We start from the raw sequence: 15,608 nt of genomic DNA on the forward strand, positions 1-15,608 counted from the left end.
AAAAATACAAAAAATTGGCCGGGCGTGGTGGCAGGCGCCTGTAGTCCCTGCTACTTGGGAGGCTGAGGCAGGAGAATTGCTTGAACCCGGGAGGCAGAGGTTGTAGTGAACCGAGATTGCACCACTGCACTCCAGCCTGGGCAACAGAGCAAGACTCCATCTCAAAAAAAAAAAAAAAAAAAAAAGAAAAGAAAAAAGACCCAGAGGCAGGAAAACCCAAGGTATACCAAAGAACATCGAGGGGCAGGGTTTGTAGTGGACAGCACATGAAGGATGGTTAAAGATCTGGGTAGAAAGCCAGGCGCCGTGGCTCATGCCTGTAATCCCAGCGCTGTGGGAGGCCAAGGCGAGCAAATCACTTGAGGCCAGGAGTTCTAGACCAGACTGGCCAACATGGCAAAACCCAGCTCTATTAAAAATACAAAAAAATCAGCTGGGCATCGTGGCGGGCACCTGTAATCTCAGCTACTCAGGAGGCTGAGGCAGGAGAATCACTTGAACCAAGAGGCAGAGGTTGCAGTGAGCTGAGATCTTGCCACTGCACTCCAGCCTGGGTGACAGAGGGGGAAAAATAAGATCTTGCTGGAAAAGGTAAGGTGGGCTCTAATGATGAAGGGACTTGAGAGCAAAGCTGGGGGGTTAACATGGTTAAAAGAAAAACTTTAGACACATTTAACAAAGTTTAATTGAGCAAGGAAGAATTCTTGAATTGGGCAGCCCCCAAACCAGAATAGGTTCAGAGAGACTCCAGTGCTGCTACGTGGTCAGAGAGGATTTATGGACAGAAAAAAGAAAGCTGCAGCCAGAAGAAGGAAATGTGGTACAGAAACAGCTGGACCGGTTACAACTGGGAGTTTGCCTTATTTAACAGTTGGCCACTTGTGATTGGCTGAAGCTGGGTGATTGGCACAAGAGTAGGTTACAGTCTGTTTACACATCCAGCTAGGTTACAGTTCACTGTGTCTGGAGAAACCTTTAGGCCCAACTTACAAGATGCAGCTTTAGGCCAAACCTAACAAACATTTACTACGGAGGGCATCAGAAGGCTTTTGAGCAGGGATTGACATGATCTGGAGGGTGCATTGGAAGTGGGGTGAACTTGGAAAGTGGGACCCCCTGAAAGGAGACAAGGAGGTGGGACTGCCGATGGAGCAGAGGAGAGTGGGCCCAGCTGCATAGATTGGCTCTACCGTGGAGATGTCAAAGGTGTGGGCTGCGAGGCTGAAAGCCAGGATAGGGGATGATTTGCCCGGAGGAGCTGTTCTCCAGGGAAATCAGAAATCTTCATGGTCAAGTCTTGAAAAGTTTTGGTCTCCAGACAAAGCTTTCCAGTGGCAGCTCCTGGGGAGAATCTGGAAGCTAGGGACTTCCCCAAGGCCTTCTTTCCAGTAAGCAGCCCCCTGCAGCCACCGCACAGACCCCCTCAGGCCTCAGGTCCCTCTTGGGCCCATCTCCACTGTGACAAGGGGAAGCCAGGACAGGGAAAGCTCACGGTGAGTTTGAACTTGAGATGCCTGGGGCTGGCAGATCAGTGCTTTGTTCCTCTGTCCTGTAGTATTCCACCACCCCCTGGCACTGTCCTGAATGACACATGTGTTCCTTACACACGTGCCACGCTCTACAGCCCATCTAGTGCGTCGGGAGGCAGCATCCCATTTAATCCATGCACATCCTGTCTGAGAGTCGCTATTTATAAGCCCATTTCATAGGTGAAGGAGCTGAGGCCCAAAGAGGTGAGGGACTTCAACAGGCAGTATGTGGCAGAACGAGGGCTCACAGGGCCTAACGCTTGCGCCTTGGAAGGTTCAGCCTATCTGGGGACACAAAACTTGCACTCACGAAATAACTGGAGGGAAATAACTGGAGGGAAATAAAGAAGAGCTCTTTCTGGGGTCTTTTCCAACTCAACAACCCTGACGACCCTGGCTCTAGAAAAGCCCCTTGGGGAACCCTGCCAGGACAACCTGTTTCATCTATAAGTGTTTATTACACAAACATATCTCTTATCCTTGATCCAAATGAAATCACTGCCATTCATATGTAACCAGGATATAACTGGGCCATGCTGGGGCCCATCTAAACACAGTGGCCTTTGAATAAACACAGACCTCTCCCAAAGCCCTGAAAACCTTTTTTTTTCTCAAGTCTCTTGAGCAGGCAAACATAGGAGGAGAGGAAAGAGTTGGGGGTGGGAAGCCATATGCCAAACCCAACGCTGCCCACTGCAAACTTCTTACAGAGTCCTTCTGTCCGTCTCTGTCTCCAAAGCCCACACCACAGGGCAGGGGCTCGCCCAGCCCTCCCTCTCACCCTCAAACTCTCCGCCCTGCCAGCGTCCTGTCTCACTCCCCCTTCTCCCTCCTCCTCCTCCTACAAGCCCTCTTCCAGAGGTTTCCCTTCGGAGAGCAGCTCTAGAGGCTTTATTTTGAAAATCAAGGTAGCCCATTACCCCAGTTAGCACAATGAAGGGCTGGGTTAGGAAGTGGGTGCCTCCTCCAGAGGCCAAGGGAGAGGGGAAGTGTTTGTGGAAGTCCCTTCTTTTACCAGGTGTGGTGAAAAAGATGCTGAGCGGCAGCTAAGGGTACCTGGACTTAGCTCAGTCATTAAGTGTGCGACCTTGAGTAGGTGATTTCACCCTTGGACCTAAGAATAGAAACTGGGTATAGTGGCTCCTCCCTGAGGAGAGTACAGGGAAGAGAGACGCAGTGAACTTTGAACCCACTAGGTTTGGAGATGAAGAGTGGTTCCTGCCAATGGCACAGCCTTAATCTGATCATAAGGAAACAGACAGACCTGAACTTGAGAGCATTTCCCCAAACAATGGGTCCTTTAAAATGCCAGGGCCATGAAGGACAAAGAAAAAAGACCAAGAGACAAGACAGTGGAGGGCAGGGTGTAATCCGGGATCAAATCCTTGACGTGGGGAGGGAGTTTCTATAAGAGACTGTACATCAGATAGTAGCTATGAGTCAGTGTTCTATCTCTTGAATTTGATAAATTGCACCGCAGGTGTGTAAGAAGATGTCTTCATGTTTAGGAGATAGACGCTGAAATATTTAACGATAAAGGGGCAGGAGGTCTCCAACTTTCTAAAGTGTTTCAGAAATTAATAACAGTTTGCGTATATATATGTGAATACGTGTATATATACACATATATAAGAGAGAGAGGCAAATGTTACAAGTTGGGAAATCTGGATGATTTTTGTCTCATTTTTATAAGTTTTTTTCTAAGTGTGAAAGTATTTCAAAACAAAAAGTTAAAAAATAAAAATTGAAAAAAGCAGCGATACATAAGCGCTCTGAGTTTTATGAATTTTAATCAATTAAAGAAGCTTGTCGTTACTCCATTCAGTCACTCATTCAACAAACATTGGCTGAGCTCCCACTCTGTGTGGGACACAGTGCTAGGTGTCAGGATGCAGAGAACAAAAGGCCCGGCCTAGCGACCAGACCAAGGTTGGGTCTGCAGTGCATTCCAGGGGCCTCCCCATAACCCCCAACCCCTCCCTCTCTGAGACCCAGGCTCTCCTTGCCCTAGAGGCCAGGCTGTCCCTGCTGCCAGGGGGCCCTTCCTGAGAACTGCCCTCACCTGAAGAGACCCACTTTGACCAAGCTTATTCCCCTCCTGGCATCCAATGTCTGGTCATTTGGGCCCCCTTGCCTGGACTGGAATAACTCCAAAGATTACCCCAGCTTCAGATCTCCCACAGGGCCAGCTCCAGCCCTCATGGTGACAACATCGCAGTTCAACTCCTCCCTCTGCCCAAGAGCACTGTCTGAAAACTTCCTGCATATAACCTCTGTCTCAGAGTTTGTGTCCGAGGAACATGGTCATTACAGAGTCCCAACAGGAAACAAATGTCACAATCAAATTAAGAGAATTCCAGATGACTTATTAAAAGGACTGTTTACAAAGGTATGGGCAGGGTGTAGTAAGACCACTAAGAACGATGCAGTGACCTGGGGCTAGGAACAATTAAGCCTTTACCAAAGGAGATAGCTGCGTGGAAAATTGGCGGAGTAAGGTCCTTCAGCTGAGACTCAGCCAGCCCGAGATGACCCAGCAGAGACGGAGCCACAGGAATAAACAAATGCCTTTCCTCACTCTCCTCGTCCCCTTCCTGCTACTCCTGCCCGGGCCCCCCATTGGCCACACCCAGCCGGAAGTCTGAAGAAGGATGAGGGTGGCTCTGGTGGCGGACGGAAGACCTCAGTACGGAGTCCCATACAGCACCCGAGCTTGACCCCTCTGGGAGTGTCTGATGAAAGCTCTGGACTCTCCCCCAGGAAATGGATCATAAATACACACACACAATTTTACACTTAATTTTAAGGAATTCATGGCTGCTCTCCCAGGAAGCCCAGGCACCCGAGATTAAACACCACAGTGCTATGAAGTGGTAGAAGCAGAGGCACAAAACACGGGTGATTGAAGAAGGGAGGAGAAAAGCAGAAAGAAAGGGAGGGGCACTGATGTCCTCATCTTACAGAGCTGGGAATCAGCGACTGCTGTCAGAAGAGGAAATGCTCATGCAGGAGTCAAAAATAGTCATGAAAGTTCAGACATTGGGAGTAGTGAGCTAAATGTTCATCTTAGGTATTGGGGAGTGAATAGCTGTTGTCTAAAGATGGTAACTGAGGGATGGAGGTATAAGTATGTGATTCGGAGTGTGGAGAAAATCCACAAACGCAACTGGCAAAAGATGTTGTCTTGCGGGAGTAGGACTGGGAGTGAACAGGGGCAAGTACAGCAGGAGACATGATTGCTTTTCATTGTCAGCCTTTCTGATGTAACTGAGTTGTTACATCAGTTGTTACACTATATAACACACACACACACACGCACACACACATGTGTCTGTGTGTATATATATAACTTTGATAAGTATAATTTTTGTAAAGAAACCTTTCCCTATTAGGATCTTCCAGCACGTCTAACCTCACAAGGCCTCAGAGCCAGTTCAACACACATACCCTTCCAGCAGACTGGCCTGTGCCCACCTGCAGAGCAGAAGTGGCCCTGCTTCAGCCACCTATTTCTGAGTCACAAAATACCCTGAAACTTGGTGACTCAAAACAACAAAAATGTATCATTTCTCTCCATTCTGTGGGTTGACCGGGTGTTTCCTTTGCTTCGCCTAGTGTTAGCTGGGACCCTGGGATGGCTGGGAGGTTACAGAATTGCCTCACTCACATGGCTCCACCGGGCTACTGGCTGGGGATCTGCGGAGCTGTTGACTGGCAGCCTTGGTTCCTCTCTGTGTGGGCCTCTCCACTTGGCTGCCTGGGCTTCCTCACAGAATGGCAGTGAGGGTCCAAGAAGGAGCCATTAAAGAAGTAAGGGCAGAAGCTGAAAATGACTGAAACCGTTATACTTATATAGCATCACTTGCACTGCATTCTACTCATCAAAAGAAGTCAAAGGTCACCTCAGGTCCAAGAGCAGGGAATTAGATTCAATCTCTGAATGATAGCAGTGGCAGAAACAGGAATGCTTCATGGCAGAGGGAAAATACTCCACATGACGCTCCCATTGCTCCAACAATTCTGCCACCAGCCACACCTCCACGGACTGCCTGCTGGAGACTTCCCATCCAAACTTGTGCTTCTGCACACGTCCCAGCCCTCTCAGATGCATCCTCTCTCTCAGTCTTCTCTGTCCCGTGCAACCCATGGTTCTAGATTGACACGGTCACCTTGGCTTTCGGTGTTTTTATTGTTATCTTAACCTTCATCAGATTTTATTATTTATTTATTTATTTTAATTTATAATCATCTTCTTGGAGAATGATTCACCAAATTTTAAAATCCCAGACAATATAAACTAAGTCTTCTAAAATACTCTGTATATCCTACTGAACATCATTTCCATCCCTCCCACTGAGAATTATAGTGAACAGATGCAATCAATGTTTAAATTATGTATCTATGAATATGTAATTTATATATCCATACTTACAAGGCTGCCACATTGCATAACTCCAGGGAGGCACTTTTATGTTATAGGCTATGCAAATGGTGTCCCCTGGAGGTATGCAGTACGCAGCTCATACAACTGAATATGGCCTTCCTGGATATGGATGCTTGGTAAGAGCATATCTTTTATTTGACCTCTCTAATGCATACTCATTTTAGGGCAGTGGCTCTCAATCTGCACATTATAATCACCTGGGCAGGCCACACTGCCAAGCACTAAAATCTGAATCACCTCATGGTGGGACCCAGGCATTGGCGTATTTAAAGTTCCCTAGGTGATTTTAACATGTAGTCAAGGTTTAGAACCAGTACTCTCAGGGAATACGTACAGAATCCTTGAAAAGGGTTTTGTCTTTGGTAAAAGTGTAAAAATAATTGGCATTCATGTATAGAAAAAAAATAGAAAGTTGCAGGAAACTCTAAAAAACAAAATAAAACAAAACCATTTCCTTGCACTGAAGAAAATCCCTGTTGGGGTTTTTCTTTCTTTTCTCCATGAATATCCTTTGCCCCCTGCAGTCACTCAGTGCAGAAAGCTTTGCTGGGCTTCACCCTGCCTCTCACTTCAGGTGGGAGGTGGGGAGGGATCATGGGGCTGTTGTTGGTGAACTTTGCTTTTCCCTCTGGCCTTAGGCCAAAAATGTGAAACTTTTTTGCTTGCAGAGATTGTCCTGTTCATCCCTTAAACAACCTTTCCTGGCCCAGCGGACACTGTAGGACTTAGTTGGGTCAATGTCATGGTCTATACCTTCTGTGGCCTAAGCTGGCTCCAGACATTGGAGAGAGAATTGTATTAGCCTTGCTGGGCCTTGGCCCTGCCTTCTCCATGGGACATCTCCAGTGCAGGACCCTGGCTGATGGCCAGGCCTCTGCACATCCATTCTGTCATTATCCGGAGCAACCCCCGCACCCCAGCCCCAAGTCTCCCACCTCATTTTGTAGGGTCCCTTGTTCCTGACCGGATGCCTAGTCTGGTTCTCCTCTTCCTCTCCTAGGAACTTGCTTGCTCCTTTGGGAACTCTGAGCCTCAGACCTGGCAGAGCAGGAGCGTTACCCACTGGCAACATCCAGCTGGCCCCATCACTGACCACCTACGACCTTTGGGACGTTTGGCTCCTTATCTTGACCCTGGGCTTGACCTGCTATTGCTGCACCATCAGAGAGAACCTTCCTCAGCAGCCAGCCCCGGAGTTCCTCTACTCCCACCTCCACCCTGGCTCTGGCCCCGCCTTCTGTGATGTGAGGGATTCATGAGTGCATTTGCTCTCTCCACAAATGTTTACTGAAAGCCAATTATGCACCAAGCACGGTGCTTGGTGCCCACATTAGAAGAGGTTCCTCCCTCCTGGAGCAGACAGCGAATACACTGTCCCTGAGAGGGGTGTTACCAGGTGATAGGACCCTGCCTGGGATTTGGGGACCACTTCCCAGAGGAAAAGGGGCTGGGAGCCAAGACATGCAGGATGATGAGAAGCTGATGGGGTAAGGGAGCAAAAGCCTTCCAGAGAGAGGGAATGGCACATCCAAGGGTCTGTGCGGAGGCTGGAGGGAGGCCATTGTGGTGGGGTCTCTCCAAGCCAGAGAGTAGAACCAGGTGAGGCTGTGAGGTGGGCCGGGCCAGAGCACTAGATCCTGTGGGCCAAGCAAGATCTTAGTTGGCCTTCCAAGACCCTTCCGCAGTTTCTAGGCAAGAGAGTGACACAATCAGACACACCCACCGATCAAACTATCCAGCTACAGATGCAGGAGACACCATTAAACACTCCCCTTGTATCATCTGTGGAAGGAGACAGACACTGGGAATGTGATTTGCCTGCCAGGATGGGAACTGGGTCACCCACTGAGGGGCAAGAGAAGAAGAAAGACTCCAGTGTGTGTATGTTCGTACACCTTCTTTGCCAGGCATGGTGGCTCACTCCTGTAATTCCACTGCTTTGGGAGGCTGAGATGGGAGGATTGCTTGAGGCCAGGAGTTCAAAACTAGCCTGGGCAACATAGTGAGACCCCACCTCTAAAAAAATAGAAAACAATTAGCTGAGTGCATTGGCACACATCTGTAGTCCCAGGTACTCAGGAGGTTGAAGTAAGAGGATCACTTGAGCCCAGGAGTTCAAGGCTGCAGTGAACTATGATTGAGCCACTGCACTCCAGCCTAGAGGACAGAGTGAGACCCATCTCTAAAAAGGACACACATGCACACAAATAGAATAAAAATTATGATTAATCTTGTCCCTTCAAAAAAGCTTAACTTTGCTATGGTTTGAAGGTTTGTCTCCTTTGAAATTCATCTTAAAACTTAATTCCTAATATGGCAGCATTGAGAGGTGGGGCCTTTAAAAAGGGACTGGATCATGAGGGCCATTCGTGTATTAATAGGTTCTTGGGTTATCATGGCGGTCGGTCATTAAAAAGCCAGCTTGACTCTTGCTCCTACCTCTGCCACAAGATCCCCTGCAGCACCTCAGGACTCTGCAGAAGAAGGCCACCAGCAAGAAGACCCTCACCAGATGCAGCTCCTCAGCCTTGAACTTCCCAGCTCCAGAACTGTAAGAAATAAATTTCATTTCTTTACAAATTACCCAGTCTCAGATATTCAGTTATAGCAACAGAAAACTGACTAATACAAGCCCGAATCTCTTCCTGAAGAGCAATTAGTCAAATCCAAATTGAGGCACGGTCTGTCAAACGAATGACTGAATGCTTTGAAATATCAGGGTCATGAAAGACAAGACAGGCCCAAAGGTGGTTCCAGGTGAGAGGAGCTTGAGCAGAGGCACAATGGAGGGAGGCGGGTCTTGACTGGATAAAAAGGGACATGGACATGACAAGGACAACTTGCAACATTTGGACATGGGCCATGTAAAGAGACCAGGCTTGTATCTACATTAAATTCATTGAGGGTGGTCATGGTTTCGTTCTTATGTGAGAAAATGCTCACTATCTTAGAAAAGACGTGTGGAAATATCTGGATAAAATCTCAAGATATCTCCGCAACTATTCTCAAATATAGAAAGAAACAAAAAGGCCTGGTGCAGTGGCTCACATGTGTCATCCCAGTGCTTTGGGAGGCCAAGACAGGGCGATTGCTTGAGGCCAGGAGTTTGAGACCAGCATAGGCAACATAGTGAGACCCCATCTCTATAAAGAATAAAAAAATTAGCCAGCTGTGGTAGTGCACATCTGTAGTCCCGGCTACTCAGGAGCCTGAGGCAGGAGGATCGCTTGAGCCAGGAGTTCAAGGTTGCAGTGAGCTATGATCATGCCACCATACTCCAGCCTGGGAAACAGTGAGACCCTATCTCTAAAAATATAAATAAATAAAAAGAGAGGGAAATGATAAAAAAAGGAAAGAAAGAAGGTGGGGTAGGGAGAGAAAGAGAAAGAAGAAAGGAAATGAAAAAAGAAAGAGAAGAAAAGTGATGGGGGAGAGGAGAGAAGGGAAGGAAAGATACTGATTTTTTTTTTGACCAATGAATATGTTTATATAGAGATATAGCAAATGTGGCAAAATATTAACAGCTGGTAAATTTCATAGTTATTATTCTTGCAAGTTTTCTATGGCTTAAAATTTTTCAAGATGAAAAGTCTGGGAAAATTAAGATGAACATAAAATAAAAACACTTTTTAAACAATTGTTTATGATTGGAAAAAAAGAATCTGACTGTTGACAGATTCCAGGACCACGGCAACTCTTCATATTTTAAGAAGAAACAAATCTCTCCCATTTAGCCTGGTGGCTGGGTGATCTATCCCCACCCCTACGGATGACAGGATGTAAAAATCACTTACTTTGGACTCCACGAAATGGGTGAAACACCCCACTGTGAAGGCGCTGGGGGAGCTACGTATTCAGAGGACTCCTGGTTCTTTTCAAGCACGTAGACATTTCCGACAGTGTAATGTCCTGACCTTTCTCACAGGCCAAGCTAAAGTCATTTTTCTTTGAATGAGCTGAGATTTAGAAAAAGAAAACAATGATCCAGGTGGCCTTTAAAGAGTGAATGTTATAAAGAGCATTTCCCGCACTGGGGCTGGGGGCTAGGGTGAGGGCTGGTGGTCTGGGTCACATGGGTTCCAATGACGCTGCTCCCATCACGTGCAGCAGCAGTCGGCCTCACCCGGGAATCAGAGCCTGGACTGGCCACTGTGTTGCCTCTACTCTTAGAACTGGAGATAATGAAAACTAGAACTCATTACATCTGTAGGTGCCCAACATCGAGTGTGCCATATGGGCATGGGTCTCGGGAAAGGAGCATTTTGACGGTGCTCCTAAGAACCCAAAGGAAGACAGTGGCCCAGGGAGTGGTGTTCTGGTTGGCTGATAGGGCCTGCAGTGGGTGTGCACGCAGCCATGGCTTCCAGGGGAGCCATGAGATGCAATGAGAATGGGGGACACCGACAATGCTCTTGATCCCACCCTCTCAGGCCACCCGACTGCTCTTAGTGCTGCCGGAGCATCTGACACACGTGCAGGTTCTGGTTTCTGATGACAGCATCCCTAGGGAGCCAAGAGTTCAGGCTCTGGAGTTGAGAGCTGGTTCAAATTCTACACTTGTTACCTGCAGACTGGGACTTGGGAAGGCTGAACCTCTCCAAGCCTGTCTTCCTCAACCCTGAGATGGGGTAGAAGGAGGAGTGCTCTGATGATTAAACGAGACGAAGCCTCTTACTCTTATACATGGTGCAGATCGGAGCCCCACAGGTGGTAGCCCAGCCAGGAAGCTGACCGGGGCAGCAACCTGGAAATATGACAAGATGGAGCAAATCACACTCCCCAGAGATTGGAAGGAGCACTTTGTCCAACTGTGGGGATGAAGGTGGGGCGGAGCAGTACCAAGCATCACTAGGCTGCCTTCTGGGGAAAGAAGGACTCTGTAACTGGAGGGCTTTTCCTTTTCTGAGTAGAGTTTCCAAGTTTGGATTCTGAACTGAACCATCTGAGAAGATAATGCTGAGGCAAAGGCGCATCCAGCCGTTTCACTCCTCTCCGCCTCCCTTCTAAATACCATCAGGCGCTGCATACACTATGGTGGTCCCATAAGATGACCATGGAGCTGAAAAATTCCTGCCAAGGAAGTCGAGGCTGCAGTCAGCCATGTTTGCATCCCTGCACTCCAGCCTGAGCGACAGGGCGAGACCCTGTCTCAAAAAAAAAAAAAAAAAATTCCTGTTGCCTGGTGACGTCATAGCTGTCATCATGTTGTACAATGCATTACTTGTGTGTTTGTGAGGATGCTGGTGTAAACAAACCTACTGCACTGCCAGTCATATAAAAGTCTAGCACATATAAATACTGTATGTGCTGTGCATGATACTTGATAATGATTAATAAACTACTATGTTACTGGTTTATGTATTTGCTGTAATTTTAATCATTATTTTAGAGCATATACCTTCTACTAATTAAAAAAAAAAAGTTAATTGTAAAACAGCCTCAGGCAGGTCCTTTGGGAGGTGTTCCAGAAGAAGGAAGGCATTGTTATCCTAGGAGATGACAGCTCCATGCATGTTACTGCGCCGGAAGCCCTTCCAGTGGGACAAGATGTGGAGGTGGAAGACAGTGATACTGACAACCCTGACCCTAGACCTAGGCTAATGTGTGCGTTTTTGTCTTTGTTTTTAACAAAAAAGTTCAAACAGTTAAAAAAATTAAAAACAGAAAAAACTCATAGAATAAGGATGTAAAGAAAGTACTTTTGTACAGCTGTAAGAATGTGCTTGTGTTTTAAGGTAAGGGTTATTACAAAAGAGTCAAAAAGTTAAAACAAATTAAAAAGTTTATAAAATGAAAAAGTTACAGTAAGCTAAGGTTAATTTATTATTGACAAAAGAAAAATGTATTTTCTAAATTAGCCTCAGTGTACAGTGTTTCTGAAGTCTACAGTAGTGTACAGTAATGTCCGAGGCCTTCGCATTCACTCACCACTCACTCACTGACTCACCCAGAGCAACTTCCAGTCCTGCAAGCTCCATTCATGGTAAGTGCTCCATAGAAGTGGACACTTTTTATCTTTTATACCATATTCTCATGGTACCTTTTCTCTGTGTAGATACAAAAACACTTACATTGTGTTACAACTGCTTGCAGTATTCAGGACAAAGACGTACTGTGCAAGTTTGTAACCTGGGAGCAACAGACTACACCACATAGCCTAGGTGTGTAGCAGGCTGTACAATCTAGGTTTGTGTAAGTCACTCTGTGACGTTCACACAACAAGGAAATTGCATAATAATGCATTTCCCAGAACATATTCCCCCATTAAAGGGACACACGACTGTACACGCCAAGGAAACATTTACGGAGCATCCACTTCAAAATTTACATCAGTGGAGAAAAGTGATTATTCAAAAGATCCCAATTCAGCCAGGTGCAGTGGCTCATGCTTGTAATCCCAGCACTTTAGGAGGCCGAGGCAAGCGAATCACTTGGGGCCAAGAGTTCAAGACCAGCCTGACCAACATGGTGAAATCCCATCTTTACTAAAAATACAAAAATTAGCCGGATGTGGTGGCACATGCCTGTAATCCCAGCTACTTGGGAGGGTGAGGCAGGAGAATCGCTTGAACCCGGGAGGTGGAGGTCACAGTGAGCTGAGATCACACCACTGCACTCCAGCCTGGGCAACAGAGTGAGACTCCATCTCAAAACAAACAAACAAATAAAAGATCCCAATTGAATGGGACAACCAAGTGGTCATCTGGGAAAAATTAAAGCTGAATCCCTACCTTATTCCTCACACCAAAATAAATTCCAGATGGATCAGAAATTTAATCCCTAAAACTAAAACCATAAAAGCATTAAAAATAGAATACTTTTAAAAAAATAACCTCAGAGTGAGAAAGATCTTTCTTAACATAACACAAAATCTGGAACACATTTTTAAAAATACTAATAAATTTGATTATATAAAAAAAGTAATTCAAATATCAAATAAAAGTCGAAACACAACCAACAAAGCAAAAAAAGTGTTTACAACACATGCAGTTGGCAAAGGCTAATTTCCTTAATATATAAAGCACTTTTAGAATCAATAAGAAAGAAATGGCAAAGGATAGAGCAAAGCTCATAGAAATGGACCCACAACTGACCTTTTTTTTTTTTTTTTTGAGACTGAGTCTCACTCTGTTGCCCAGGCTGGAGTGCAATGGTGCAATCTTGGCTCGCTGCAACCTCCGCCTCCTGGGCTCAAGCAATTCTCCTCCCTCAGCCTCCCGAGTAGCTGGAATTAGAGGTGCATGCCACCACACCTGGCTAATTTTTGTATTTTAGTAGAGACGGGTTTCATCATGTTGGCCAGGCTGGTCTCGAACTCTTGACCTCAGGTGATCTGCCCACCTGGGCGTCTAAAAGTGCTGGGATTACAGGAGTGAGCCACCTTGCCCAGCTCCACAACTGACTTTTAAACATAGGAGAAGATGCTTGACCACACTAGTATTAAAAGCAAAAATTATAATTATGATTGTATACCAATTGCTTTTAGCTAACAGACTGGCAAAAAGTTTCATAGCGCTGTGTGTTGATGAGAGTATAGAGAGACAGACATTCTCAAATATTATTACCGGGAGTAAAAAATCAGTACTATTACCCTAGAGGGCATTTTGACAATATTTATAAAAATTTAAAATGAACATATCTTTTGGCTAAGCAATCCCACTTCTGGGATTTATCCTGCAGACACATGGGCACACATGCCAAACAATCTAGTGACAAAGCTCTCTGAGATAGCAACATTGGAAGCAACCCAAGTGCTTGGCAATAGGAAATTGGTTAAATAAATGTACCATCCTGCAAGGGAATACTAGCAACCATTTTTTTTAAATGAAGCAGTACTTTATGTGCTGATATGAAATTATCTTCAAAATATATTAACATATATATATGCTCTTGCTTGCATAAAATATCTCTGGAAAATGCACAGGGCACTGGTTGCCTCTGCAGGGGGGAAATGGAGGCAGGGAGAGAGGCCACTTATGTTCATGTTTGATTTCATTAACATGCACATGTATTACCTATTTTTAAAAATAACATTTCTATAGTTATTACACTTGGGTAGGTCGGCTGTGGCTTCCCTAAGGATAAGGTTAGTTCCTCGATTCAGGAGCCAAATGCCAAAGGTTCTCCAACAGTGATTCAGGTTTGGAAACAGCCCACGGGAATCTGTGCTGACTCATCGGAGGACCCAGTGGAACATGGCAGCTCCAAGCCAGAGCCAGCCTGAAACCCTGTGAACGTGCTTTAGGACAACCAGACAGTCAGAGCGAGATGGGGTCGGGGTGGGGGACACCCTGCACCAAGGAGCCAGTGACTTCCAGGAGAAGAGTGAGGAGAAAATTCAAGGCTTTCCTCATGAAAGGGGGCAGAGCCGGGACAACATTCAAGGAGGCCAGGGGGATGTTGAGGGGGCCTGGCTGGAGGGCCTGGCAGGTGCATGGAGAGCCCCTTCCCAGACAAAGACCTGGGCCCAGTCCCTGAGAAGCACTGAGGCACCCACCAGGCTGGAAGCAGAGCCCTTCCCGCCCCCACCCCGGCCACATCCACAGTTTGCTGGCATTTGCTGGCCTCCACCTCAGGCCCAGCTGAGTCAAGGAATTCCAAGGAACAGCCACCTCTTCCCATGCCCATCAAGCCGACCTTCCATGGTTTCCGTGGGACGTTTGGTCACACTGGGCTCAGAAATCTGCACTCTGTAAACTCACCGGTTTCTCCGTGACTGGGGTTTCCCTTTGTGCCTCAGTGTTCCTTTGGGAAATGTTCAACCTTTTTTTGGCCTAGTTAAGGAGAAAGGAATTTTTCCAGACTCAGTCAGAGATGTTGGCTCAGCTTGATTGGGAGGGAAGGGTGATTTTAATAAGGCTGGGGGTGGTAGTGGGGACAATGTGTGACCCCCCCCGGGAAGTGGGACCGCACACGGTACCGGGGTGGGCAGTTCTGGCTCCTCCTGACCTGGCTGTCCCTCCCCAGTGCCATGAGTTTTGAGCCTGGTTGCCTTGGTGACCCGTTTTCAGTCCTTATTCACCTCCTAACCATCTCATGTTCTCTCGAGCCTCCTTCCATCCCCAGCACAGTCCACACACAATGTAAGTGCTCAAAAGTCGGCCTGTAGCACTGAGTTGAGGGGCCGTCAGCCCCGGTGAGCCCTGGTGTCTCATCACGGTTTCCCCATGGCTGTCTCCACCCGTCTTCCAGAAAAGCTATTGAGAAATGGAACTCTTTGACATCACCCCTAGCTAAAGTTGCTGAAAACAGCTCAGAGGAGTGAATTCCACAGAGCCCTATGCCCCGCCTAGATTCCTGGGGCTTCTTGTCTCATGGAGTCTGCAGAGCGGCGTCCAGACCCCTCATCCTGGACCGCTACCCGGCATCGGCCTCCTCCACGTAGTCTTCTTGCTCCCACTGCACTCTGACTTTCTGCCAAACCATTTCCCTCCTGGCTTCAAACTTTTGTCGGGAAAGAGATGAAATCAGCACTTGGAGAGCTGGAAAGGGAAAAACAGCTGCTTTTCACAAAATGGGCTAGGGCGGGGGAAGGGGAGCAGCACAGCTGGATCTTGGTGGGAAAGCCAGAGTCTGGTGGGAACGTACAGCTCACAGCAGGAGAGACAAACACACACACCTAGAGGGGCCCAGCG

At 47.0% G+C, this 15,608-nt stretch overlaps 1 long non-coding RNA gene across 1 annotated transcript; it reads right to left on the bottom strand.

Annotated features, from left to right (window-relative positions):
* Positions 1 to 6,430: 6,430 nt before the first annotated feature.
* LOC129138237 (uncharacterized) lies at positions 6,431 to 11,117 on the bottom strand. The gene is made up of 3 exons (XR_008541382.2): positions 10,538 to 11,117; positions 9,768 to 9,929; positions 6,431 to 8,522 (listed from the first exon to the last, which is right to left on the bottom strand). It is a non-coding gene; the product is annotated as an uncharacterized LOC129138237 (long non-coding RNA).
* Positions 11,118 to 15,608: the final 4,491 nt, after the last annotated feature.

The sequence above is a fragment of the Pan troglodytes genome, chromosome 21, assembly GCF_028858775.2.
Source record: "Pan troglodytes isolate AG18354 chromosome 21, NHGRI_mPanTro3-v2.0_pri, whole genome shotgun sequence".
Taxonomy (NCBI): Eukaryota; Metazoa; Chordata; class Mammalia; order Primates; family Hominidae; genus Pan; species Pan troglodytes.